The sequence below is a fragment of the Etheostoma cragini genome, chromosome 1, assembly GCF_013103735.1.
Source record: "Etheostoma cragini isolate CJK2018 chromosome 1, CSU_Ecrag_1.0, whole genome shotgun sequence".
NCBI lineage: Eukaryota > Metazoa > Chordata > Actinopteri > Perciformes > Percidae > Etheostoma > Etheostoma cragini.
The window spans coordinates 19616664-19627184 of NC_048407.1; the positions used below are offsets into that span (position 1 = coordinate 19616664).

General features: G+C 40.6%; 1 long non-coding RNA gene across 1 annotated transcript in view; it reads right to left on the reverse strand.

Annotated features, from left to right (window-relative positions):
* The window catches only part of LOC117948884, a 40314-nt gene extending 32348 nt beyond the window's left edge, over positions 1-7966 (reverse strand). Inside the window, exon 1 of the long non-coding RNA XR_004657583.1 lies at positions 7930-7966. This is a non-coding gene — a long non-coding RNA (uncharacterized LOC117948884). The remainder of the gene's footprint in view (positions 1-7929) is intronic.
* Between the last annotated feature and the right edge of the window lie 2555 nt (positions 7967-10521).

Below are 10521 nucleotides of genomic sequence, written 5' to 3' on the forward strand. Positions count from 1 at the left end.
ATCTCTCTGTCTTGCCTTCCCCAAATGTCCGATTCTTTAATGAATGAAATGCCATTCCATCAACATGCCACCACAGCAGTGACACAAAATAGCATTTGTTGCCTTGTGTGAGAAATTCCTTTATGAATTGGAGCCCTGTCTTTCCCCCAGAGCGTCTTATGAAAGATAGCTAATTGCATGTCCACATTGTGCCGTCAGTCCCCGTTTCCCTAGTGCACCATTCAGAGGCAATTAAAGTGAGCTTAAACAGAGTAAGAAAGTGCGTCATCCTCTTAATGCAATTAAGGAAGTGTGCACACAAACATGCGGTAATACTCAGAAACACGAAAAACAGGAACACATAGAAAGAACAGCAAAAAGAGGCAAGGGAAAAAGATTAATTTATCAGGCAATGTACACTCATGGCTCGACTTCATCATATGTGACTGCATCTTTCATAGTCTGGGTTTTATTGCAAAACTAGGTTGTGTTAAGGTTATTAAAATGCAAACATAAAAGCTCAAACTACTTTCTATTTATATGAAGTGTTATACTTTTACTTTTAAATACTGCACAATGCTCACTATATTCTTGTTGTACTTGGAAATTAGCATTTTTTACATTTATACTGATTGATTCTTAGTGTTGAACCTGTTAAATTGGCAAAATAAGGCCAATTTCTATAAACTTTAGAATTGCAACAAAGTTTCCAATCTTGAGTTATTAGTCTAGAAAACAGGGCAATCACCATGCTTCCATGTAGAAATTTGCTTCCCGAGCTCCTGAATACAGCACTACAGGAAGTATTATAGCAGTCAATCAGGGTCAGTCTGACTTCCACTCATCATCCTTTCTGATTCTGGTGCTGGGGTATGTAGCTTGAGTTATTACAGCAAAGTCATTCTGCAAACTGGGGAATGGCTTGGGAAACACATGTTTCTCTTACTTCTTGTGGTAGCCTCATCTCATCAATACCTTCATTACTATTTTGTGGGACAGTTAGCAAACCTGGGCCAGACCAGACTAGAAGCTGCTCAAACTATGGAGGTTACACAATCTTATACTACAGGAACTAAGACATTTAAATGACAACACTTGTGTGAGACTTCATGTGTTTAACACTACACAGACTACAGCAGTAGTCATTTACTTATTTTCTTTTTTTCAAGTGTGTCACAGGCCACAATAGCAATAGTATGATACACAGTGTCCTTTGTTAGACATGAAGACTCCATAGTTATTATTGATCACACACACACACACACACACACACACACACACACACACACACACACACACACACGCGCACACGCACACGCACACACACACACACACAAAAGGCTGTGAAACCAATTATGGTATTTATACATTTTAACATGCAATAAAATATTAACACAATTTCACTAAAGTTGGCACACTTATCTTACAGGCCGAAACATAAAGTATGCCTCTGTCTACACGTACAATAACCAATCCAAATAGGAGTAAACCAAAACCTCCGGCTATGGGCTCTTGCATTAAACTTCAAATCAATCTCAATCAATATATTAATTCATTTTTGGATGTTATAACTTTACATATTCTTCACAGGGTGAAGACCCCACTTATGGGATTCATCTGATAGACCAATGTATAACAAACATTTAGCAAGGTCTGTGAGGGACACAGGAAGAATAAAAAAAGCAGTACCGCCTTCCAACATTGAAAAGATATGCCCAACTGGTGTTGTGCATTATGGAAACAAGAGGATCTTTTCATTTGGACTACAAATACTGTATATGTTTGTACTGTCAAAAAGACTGTGGCCTCTGTAGCCTGGGGGGCTGTGGCTCTTTGTGGCAGAGGGGGCATACTGTCTGTATGTCTGTGTAGTGCATGGACAAAGGCAGGAACTGTCACCCTTAGGGTGCTCACGGCTCTCTTCAATTAGTACCCAACAGTGCCTGCCCAAACACAAACTCCTCCACATGCAATTAAAAACTGGCCAATTTATTAGACCCCAGAGTTTGTTTCCAATGTGCTGTCCTTTGTCTCCAAGATCCCCACAGTCACTAACTTTCTTTTTACTTAGATATACAGTGAATAGAAAAAGGACAAAGAAAGGGACTTTATCATGGACAGTGTATACTGTATATGTCACTAAAATATATGATGTAACAATCAAGTAATTGAATTTCTGTTTATATAAACGGGTATATGCAAACCATAATCAGTTTATTCTAGCAGTTAATTTGGGTAAACCAGACTATAATTATTCCAAGACAGATGGAGAAGAAAAAACTACAATTCTTTTCACACTGCAGTTTGCTTAGGGCTACACTCTAGACCTTTTGTAGTCGTGGATGAGCTGGGCTCTAAGCCCCAGGGCATCCTGAAAAGAGCTAAATCTGAATTCACCTCAGTTCAACGGTTATCCCAGAGCTAGCTAGCCCTGTTGGGTGCGCCAAATTATTCTATAATTTAGCCACAACATAGCAGAGTCCCTACTTCTGAGTGGTTGAGAGGTTGACAATCTCCTTCTGAGACCACTAAGAAAAAAACGATTAATTCAGAGCCGGATATAATTGCTGTAAAGGCAAATTTTGTTTGTTTAAAAGTTTTTGCAACAATAATATACTGTATATGTTGTTTATCCTCTACACTGGTACATGTCATAACAGATTTACGGGTTTGAGGGTTTTCTATGCAGCTTCTTTCAAAGCCATTGTAATGAAAAAGATTACATGATATTACAAAATGTCACAGAAAGAACAAACACAACTCTGTATTACATAAATAAAAGTGCAGTAAATATTCTATGAGATACAGAGCTGTATCTTAAAGCTTGTTCATCACAATTTGCTATGTAAACAGACACTCCAAACAACCATGAATCACTGTAAGAAATAGTTATAAAAGTCCAAACATGTGAGTTCAATATGATTTAGGAATGTTTACAATATGCTGAAATAGTATTTGAGCCCAAGCAAAGATTTTTGCAAAGACTTCTAGGAATATCTTGTGAAAAGTGTGGTGGATTACTTGTTTTAGCCGCATCGTTTCCCAAATGATGCCACAACACTTCCCAACGGCAGGTAGACAGTAACAAAGCAGACATACATGCAGACTATTCATAGCTGCCTCACAATGAGCTACTTGACTGCAATGGGGGCTTTGGCACCTCTGTTATTCAGCCAGCACAGTCACCATCACAACCTATTCTGATACCAAATGTAAAGTCCAACTGCCCTCCAAATCCCTCCCAATTATAAAAGGTCCTTGAGTTGCTGTTTTGCCCCCTCTCCAGCTCCTGTCTGATTACTGAGTGTGGGGCGAGCTGCGCAGGCAATCAGTCGCAAAGCGCAGAGGACCAGGAGGACTGGGGGAAAAATCAAATCCAAAACACTGCAAAAAATAAACTTAAGGGGGACTTCTGGACCGCAATTACAGGCCATCCAGCCAGGCCTGTGCTCCTGCAGTCAAGGGCTGCCATGATTTCCGACAGAAAAGGTTATTAGTTTTTATTGGAGGAAATAGATGCTGGGTGGCTTTAAATGGCACAGTAATGTGGGGGGATGGAGGGAGGCCTCCTAACCCAGGTCTCCCAAGGGTCCCATTTCACTGCCAGAGGGACACAGAAGCCCTCACACACCCTCTCCCCTTCCCCAGCCATTATGCCCTACAGCTCCTGCTTGAACTCAAAGGCCGTGTTCTGGTCTTCGGCCTTGAACTCAACCTGGACACGCACTTCTTTTTTTCTGACATCCCTTTCAACACTAGCAATGTTGCTGATTAGCTTTCACAACCTCACATTCATACTGTTTTTCTGTCCTAACTTCACAAGTGAGAATGTCGGAAAAGCATTGTCATCCTAGCTGTTAATATTTTCTATATTTTTCCTATTTTATGAATTTTTCTTTGAAAAATGTAATGTTTAGGAGAATGAGTAATATAAATTTTGCCACTACATTTTAAGTTGTATTTGTGTATCTGTACACACATAAAAGGGCGTGCCTATGCCTTCAACATAGCAGCGGCACATGTAAAAACATTATCAGTGAGGGGGGCGGCTGCGTGTTTGCTTGGCTCGGGGTAATGACTGCCTGCAGATTTCCTGTCACATGTATGTGAGTCTGCTGCTCCAGAAGGAGAAGAGAAGTATGCAACCATATTTGCTTTTGTGCTGGGCTGCCAGCGTGTGTACTCTGCTGTGTGTGACATTATTTCAGAATGTGTAAGCTATGATCTGCCTGCACCATATGAAGTGCTCTTCACAGGCGTCGGTGTGTCATGGTCCAGTGATAGGCAGTCATCAGACATGTATGCTTTTATCAGCCAAAGGAAATACTGAATAATTTTTTTAATGATTAGGCTATTATACCATGCATCTCATGTAAGAGCTTAGTCTTTTAGGTGTGTACAATGCAATTAGTTTGATTATGAGTGTCTCAAAATACGTCACTGTATGTCAAAGCAGATAATGTCAGTATTATCTTTTTAGACTGCGTGCGTACATGTGTGTTTGTCTTCATTGTGCTTGCTGCCCATACTCTTCTGTCCTCATCAGTATTCAGGGCAGGTAGGCTCCAGCACGGATCCACAGCTCAGTAACTAATGGAGGGGCTGATGGGAGCCGGATGACGACCACAGGGCCATTTGCACGCACACGCACACACACGCACACACACACGCACACACACACGCACACACACACGCACACACACACACACACACACACACACACACACAATTTCCAGCCACATCTGCACTATGCATGCAGCTGGCAGGTAAGTTAATTACATTGACCATTTAATATTGGTGATTTTTTTTCCTTTAGTGTGTAAGGGATGCAATTTGATCAATTTGATCATCTTTCTGAGTAAGCGACCAACAATTACAGCGCTCTTCTGCATCCGTTGATTTTCCTGCTGCGGCTGATGTTGCTGCTACTTAGTTTTCTCCCTTTAATTGCCTCCACTGCAAACTTTTCCAGGGAACCACTGCCCCTCTAAGTTGATTGCCAGGAAGTGCAGGGAATTAGAAAATTAATGTCACACCAGGGTCATTGCATTAGAGTGGCATACAAATAAACTACAACAATGTGTGTGCTCTGTTACCTGCAAATAGGCTTTTGCACATAGAAACATTTTGTTTTGCACAATGTTCTGCATCAGAACTAATTTACAGCATGTTAGACCCACTGCCTAACATGTATAGTTATAAGTGGTCTCTTCTGTTTTAAACAAACATCGGTGCAAAACAGAGACCAAAAGCAAAACAAAAAAGATTGGTGTCTATGGTCATTCAAGTAAAACATGTACCAAAAGACTATGCTCTGAAACTCTACAGCTCTCTTTCATGTACCAGCAGGCCTGTTTCCATCCATTTTTCTCCTGCCCTCTCGTGTTCTGTCTTGATATCTTCTCTAACACATACTGTGGATCTCACATTTTTTTCTTTCCTTATTCTTTTCCTCCTCATCTTCCTCTGCTGAGCTTAGGCCAAAGAACTGACAGCCAGTGGCCTAGGGGCCTCCAAGCTCCCAGGGAGAAAGGTAATGGGCCCAACCCCGGAACGCATTCTCACTCTCGGCACACATGGGGCTGCCGGCAGCTTTGATCCAGTAGCCCCTGCTCAGGTCTCCTGACGCCTGGTGAGGAAATTCATAGGAACAACTGGAAGAGGCCTGTGTTTATTCAGCTCCTTTAATGAGTAGGGAGACGGATTATCAGGGGCCTAGATCTCCCCGAAAAAACACAAGGAAAGAAAACGGCTGCTCCTTCCAGATGTTGCTCTATCACTGGTCACTCCAAAAGAATCCGTGAGAGAGAGAGAGAGAGAGAGAGAGAGAGAGAGAGAGAGAAAGAGAGAGAGAGAGAGAAAGAGAAAGAGAAAGAGAGAGAGAGAGAGAGAGAGAGAGAGAAAGAGAAAGAGAAAGAAGGTTTATGTATGCAAGAGGGAGAACTAGTGGTCGGCAGCAGAATTTCCTGGTGCTTTCTCTGTTCTTCTGTCTGGCCAGATGTGGGAGCTGGCCAGCCCTCTCTGAGGAGAGCAGCCGCCCAGGCACATTGGGGAAAGCTGGGGGCTCTGAGAGGGAGCTTGCAGACATGTGTTATTTTTTATTTTTGGGGGGGCGTGGGTGGGGCGGTAGATGGTGTAGGTTACCAAGCTCTCAGGCATAAGCTTTACTTTAAGCAATTTGTGCTGTCTTAAAGAGAAAAAGAAGCTATTTCCTGAGCCTGTCACACAAGCTCTAATGTGTTATTTCTTTACACATAGCCTCATTGTAATCCTCATTAAGGTAGCAAAGCAACTGACGTGGGAACTGACTTATATGAAGCCTGACTGTCCCAGGATTTGAAACAGAAGCCAGATTCACACGTAGCCTAGCAAATGACTACAGGTGGTGGTAAGCCGAATGGAGCCCCAGTTATGGTAACACCACTCTACCTGCAGACACAAAAAACACTCAGGCTGTGTGTCAGGCCCTTGACCCTTTTGCCTGAAGAGTGACCAGATCAATATGTCTCTCCATTGTCAAACCATTTAGGAGAGAATTACAGGTCAGCCACTGGTCACAGATCCTCACACACAAAGGGACAAAGGTCAGTCTGTGGTGCACATTTACATGTGATTTTCACACATGAGATCTTGTTTGGAGTATCACCTGCGGTACAAACAGCTTCGTAGTGCATTCCGGTCATTCCACTTCTCATGCTTTCTTTTGAGGCCCCATTCAAAAACCAGCCTTTGTTATAATCTACAAAACCAGAATGTCCTCATCTTTGTCCGCTGAACTGCTAGCCACTATAAGTCCACTGTGTGTGTTTGTGTGAGAGAAGGCTTGTGGGGAAAAAAAAGTGGTGACAATTAAATTACCCTGTAATGCTTAACTAAATCTATGCGCATGTACGTATCGTATCCATAAAGAACTTCTGGGCCTTTATGTGTGTGTGCAATTAAACAAATGATCATCTACGTGCAAATAAGTGTTCATCACAGCTATAAAATTACACTTGAGTAGATTATTGAACTAAACAAAATAAAATACCATTTCACTGGTGTTGATTATCTGATTAGTGCATCTGCTCAGCACAGACAGCTAATTAGAAAGGATTGCTTGAAATGCCAGTTATATTAAACCATCATGAAATGATCTCAAAAGAAAGACTTGTTTGTCTATAATTACCAGCTTGCCTTAAATCCAGTCCAGCTCTGACATAAGACATTTAAAACGCTGAATGTTTATCTAAGATGCCAATAAACATGTCTTCGGTAAGATATAACAATTTAATCTATCATCTCTACACATGAGATAGCCTGTGAGGGCAAGCTGCTTGCTTAGTATGATTTTTTTTTAATTTTCTTAAGATTTAGATCAGTGCACACTTCACTGAAGTTCATCCTTTTCTGATGTTTCATTCCTGATAAATTCTTCATGTGAATGGGAGATTTGAATACTGCTTTACAAAATATAACAGGGATACAAATGCTGTAAAAAATGAAGAAATCATACCTCTGTTGCTCTTTCAATCATCATCAAGTTTATCCCTTCTAACCAATCACTTACGTTGAAGACATTAAATACATGATGATGTGTTGCAGACTGTGAATTATGTAGTATAAGAAAAGGGTTTATTCCAAACATGTTACCCAAAATAACCTCAACCCGATCTTTTTTAACAAAAACATGAGTATTGGTATGGTATGGTATGGGTATGGTTTAGAGATAATGTAATATGAGCATGTAATGGATATAATAGTATAAGTAAAGACTTTCTGCACAAAGTCTCTCATAATTTAAATATAACCCTTTAGTTGATACATTTTTCCTCAGTCAGGTTTTGACAAGTTTGTTTTGGAGACATAAATGTATAAAATACAAACTTTCGTCAGAGAAAGTATTTCCCTTTTTGTCTCATTCATGTGGTGAAACTACAATAAGAAAGAAAAGTTTCCGGAAACACTTACCAACCGTGAAGCAGAGGAAATCTTCCCTCACAGTCCTGCAAAACATAAGAAAAATGCATCAGGATCCACACAGTCTCCAGTCTTACTGTATATCCTTCAAACAAGTGTCTCAAAGAAAGCCAAAGTGAACCACAGGTCTCACTGTCCATGGTGGTTTTATTACAATTATAATTTATAACCTTTTGCCAACATCCATCTTAGTGACCAATATGTTCTGCCCCAAGGCTGTACTGAGCTTGCAACAAGATCGTATATATGGATAAAACTTGAATAATCTGGCAAATCACAGACAGGCATTTTCATTGTATTGCTATTTTGTACTCATTTCTGTGTGCAGGCTCTGTGCTGTTTATGGAGAAGTTATATTACAACCTGAGGATAAGAAAAGGACACTGCACATGCTTATTATGCATAAAATACATAGAAGCATTGTATCTATATATGTAAATCAAAAACTGCTTCTCTTGTTTACATCAATTGCCTTCTCATGTAATTCGAAACACTTTTGTACAGCAGCTCAGAAGAAACACGCAAACAACATTGTTCCTCGGTCATCCAAAATCTCAGGCCTCCTCCAATCACAGTCATTGCATATAAAGCAATGACTTTGTAAAGCTAATATATAGTGTATAGTGCCCACTATTAGACGCTCAAATACAAACTGTTTCAAAAACAGCCTTTTCTCCTCTGCTAAAAAGGATTGTACTTTGCATTTGGAATATGTGTTAAAATGCTTTTCTTCTTCTGTTTATCATATTGTGTATATAAGTGTGATACATGCCCTGTTGTCACAAAGACATGCGATACCAAGCTAATCACCATACTGTACCAAAAGCAAACCAATTCAAATTCAAACTTTCAATTTTCAAGAGGCAAAATCTTGATTTCCTTTCTCTTTTCATTAACTATGAAACCAAAATTAACTAATTTTAGTGAATAAGCCACAGATTTAAGAGCATAATTGCTGCTTCACATTGGCAGAAGAAACGTTGTGCCTCAAGATGCTATGAATGTCAACTGGGCAAATTAATTCATTAATAAATACAATGTGAAAAAAACTACTACAAATGCTCTACTTGTTTTACAATAACAACACGTAAACTACAGTATACCCTGCAGTTCTGACATTCAAACTTCATTTTGAATTATAATAGTATTATTAATGTTGAGGTAAAACCAACACTTCCCTGTTTCTCTGTACAGTATGTTGCAATGATGCTATAGCCTTAATCAGCCTTTAACCTCTGCCCTTAGACAAGGTAAAGGCATCCATTCCCCTGACTCCAGGTCAGTAAGTAAGCTTGTATTTTTGGATGGCTGCTGCCGATTGTGTATGCACTTTAATAAGCGGGCTACAGGTAAGGCAGATTTATAGGCCCATGGTGGGATGGAGGGACCGGACTCCCTTGGCCTCCAGCTTCCCTCTGTGCCATTACGCCAGAGTGAGATATAGTGGGATATTGATCCCAATGCCACTTCATTTCACAATAACTATTACACGATATTCTCCCGGGCTGCGCGTGGCTCCTGATTTATGCTGCCTCGCTATTTACATTAGCAGTAAGTGTTTTTCTATACCAACTGAGGAGGGTCTTACAGCCACACAAATGGACATGTGAACATTCACATTCCATACCATACCTGTCTTTTTGCTGCCTTTGATGCCTTTTTCACAGGCAGCGGTGCTTAACACACCACTGCCTGTCAGATGAGTAATGGAAGATGCAGACATAAACATATTGAAGAATACATCTTACGCCTTCATTACAGCTGCGCGATTGACCTTGAGGCAATGTTAGTCACCGGTATAGCTTATTTAAAATACCTGCTTGATCACATCCACTCTTTAGAACTATTACATTCAGGGAGATGTTTCTGAATTACTTCATTCCCATTTGCTGGTTGGAATAGTTTATAGTCAGCATGTAGAAAGCAATCAAAATAGAGGTGACTTCTGCATATGCGTAGAGAAACAAAATCATAATTAGTGTGGTGTATTTGCATCAAATGGATTTACAGTACATGTACAGTACAAGTAAAACTAAAATAAGAGGTCAAACTCTGAAGGAGACATTGCAATTCACTCTAGGCTACTGTGTGAAAATATATCTTCAATCAGAAATACATTTAATTGAATGCTGCCGATTGGCAAATTATATCATATGAAAGAAATTGTTGCCATGATCAGGATAATTAGGATAAGCACCCTGTGCCTCCTGAGCCTACACTGTCACCAGCTGCATACTCCACAGTTGGGTCTTTGCCAAAGTGGCTTCCCTTGCTGTGCCAGGCTGGTGCTGAGTGTTTGTTTACACACAGTGAAAAGCTGTGTCAATGGCAGGGTCGGAGACATAAATGGGGAGAAAGGGTGGGAGACAGACCCTGTTGGTGCTGACATTCCCATAGGCAGCCTCCACAGGGGTGCACTGCGTCTCAGATGCCGCCACTGTTACATTGTGCCACAACAGAAAACAAAGGGACTAATGACTCTTAATTGGTTTGGAGGCATTTAAAATCAGATGAGTGTCGCCTAAACTGCAGTATGTAAATCAAATCCCCCTCCTCGTCCCTCTTCCCGGTCTACCCCCTAAG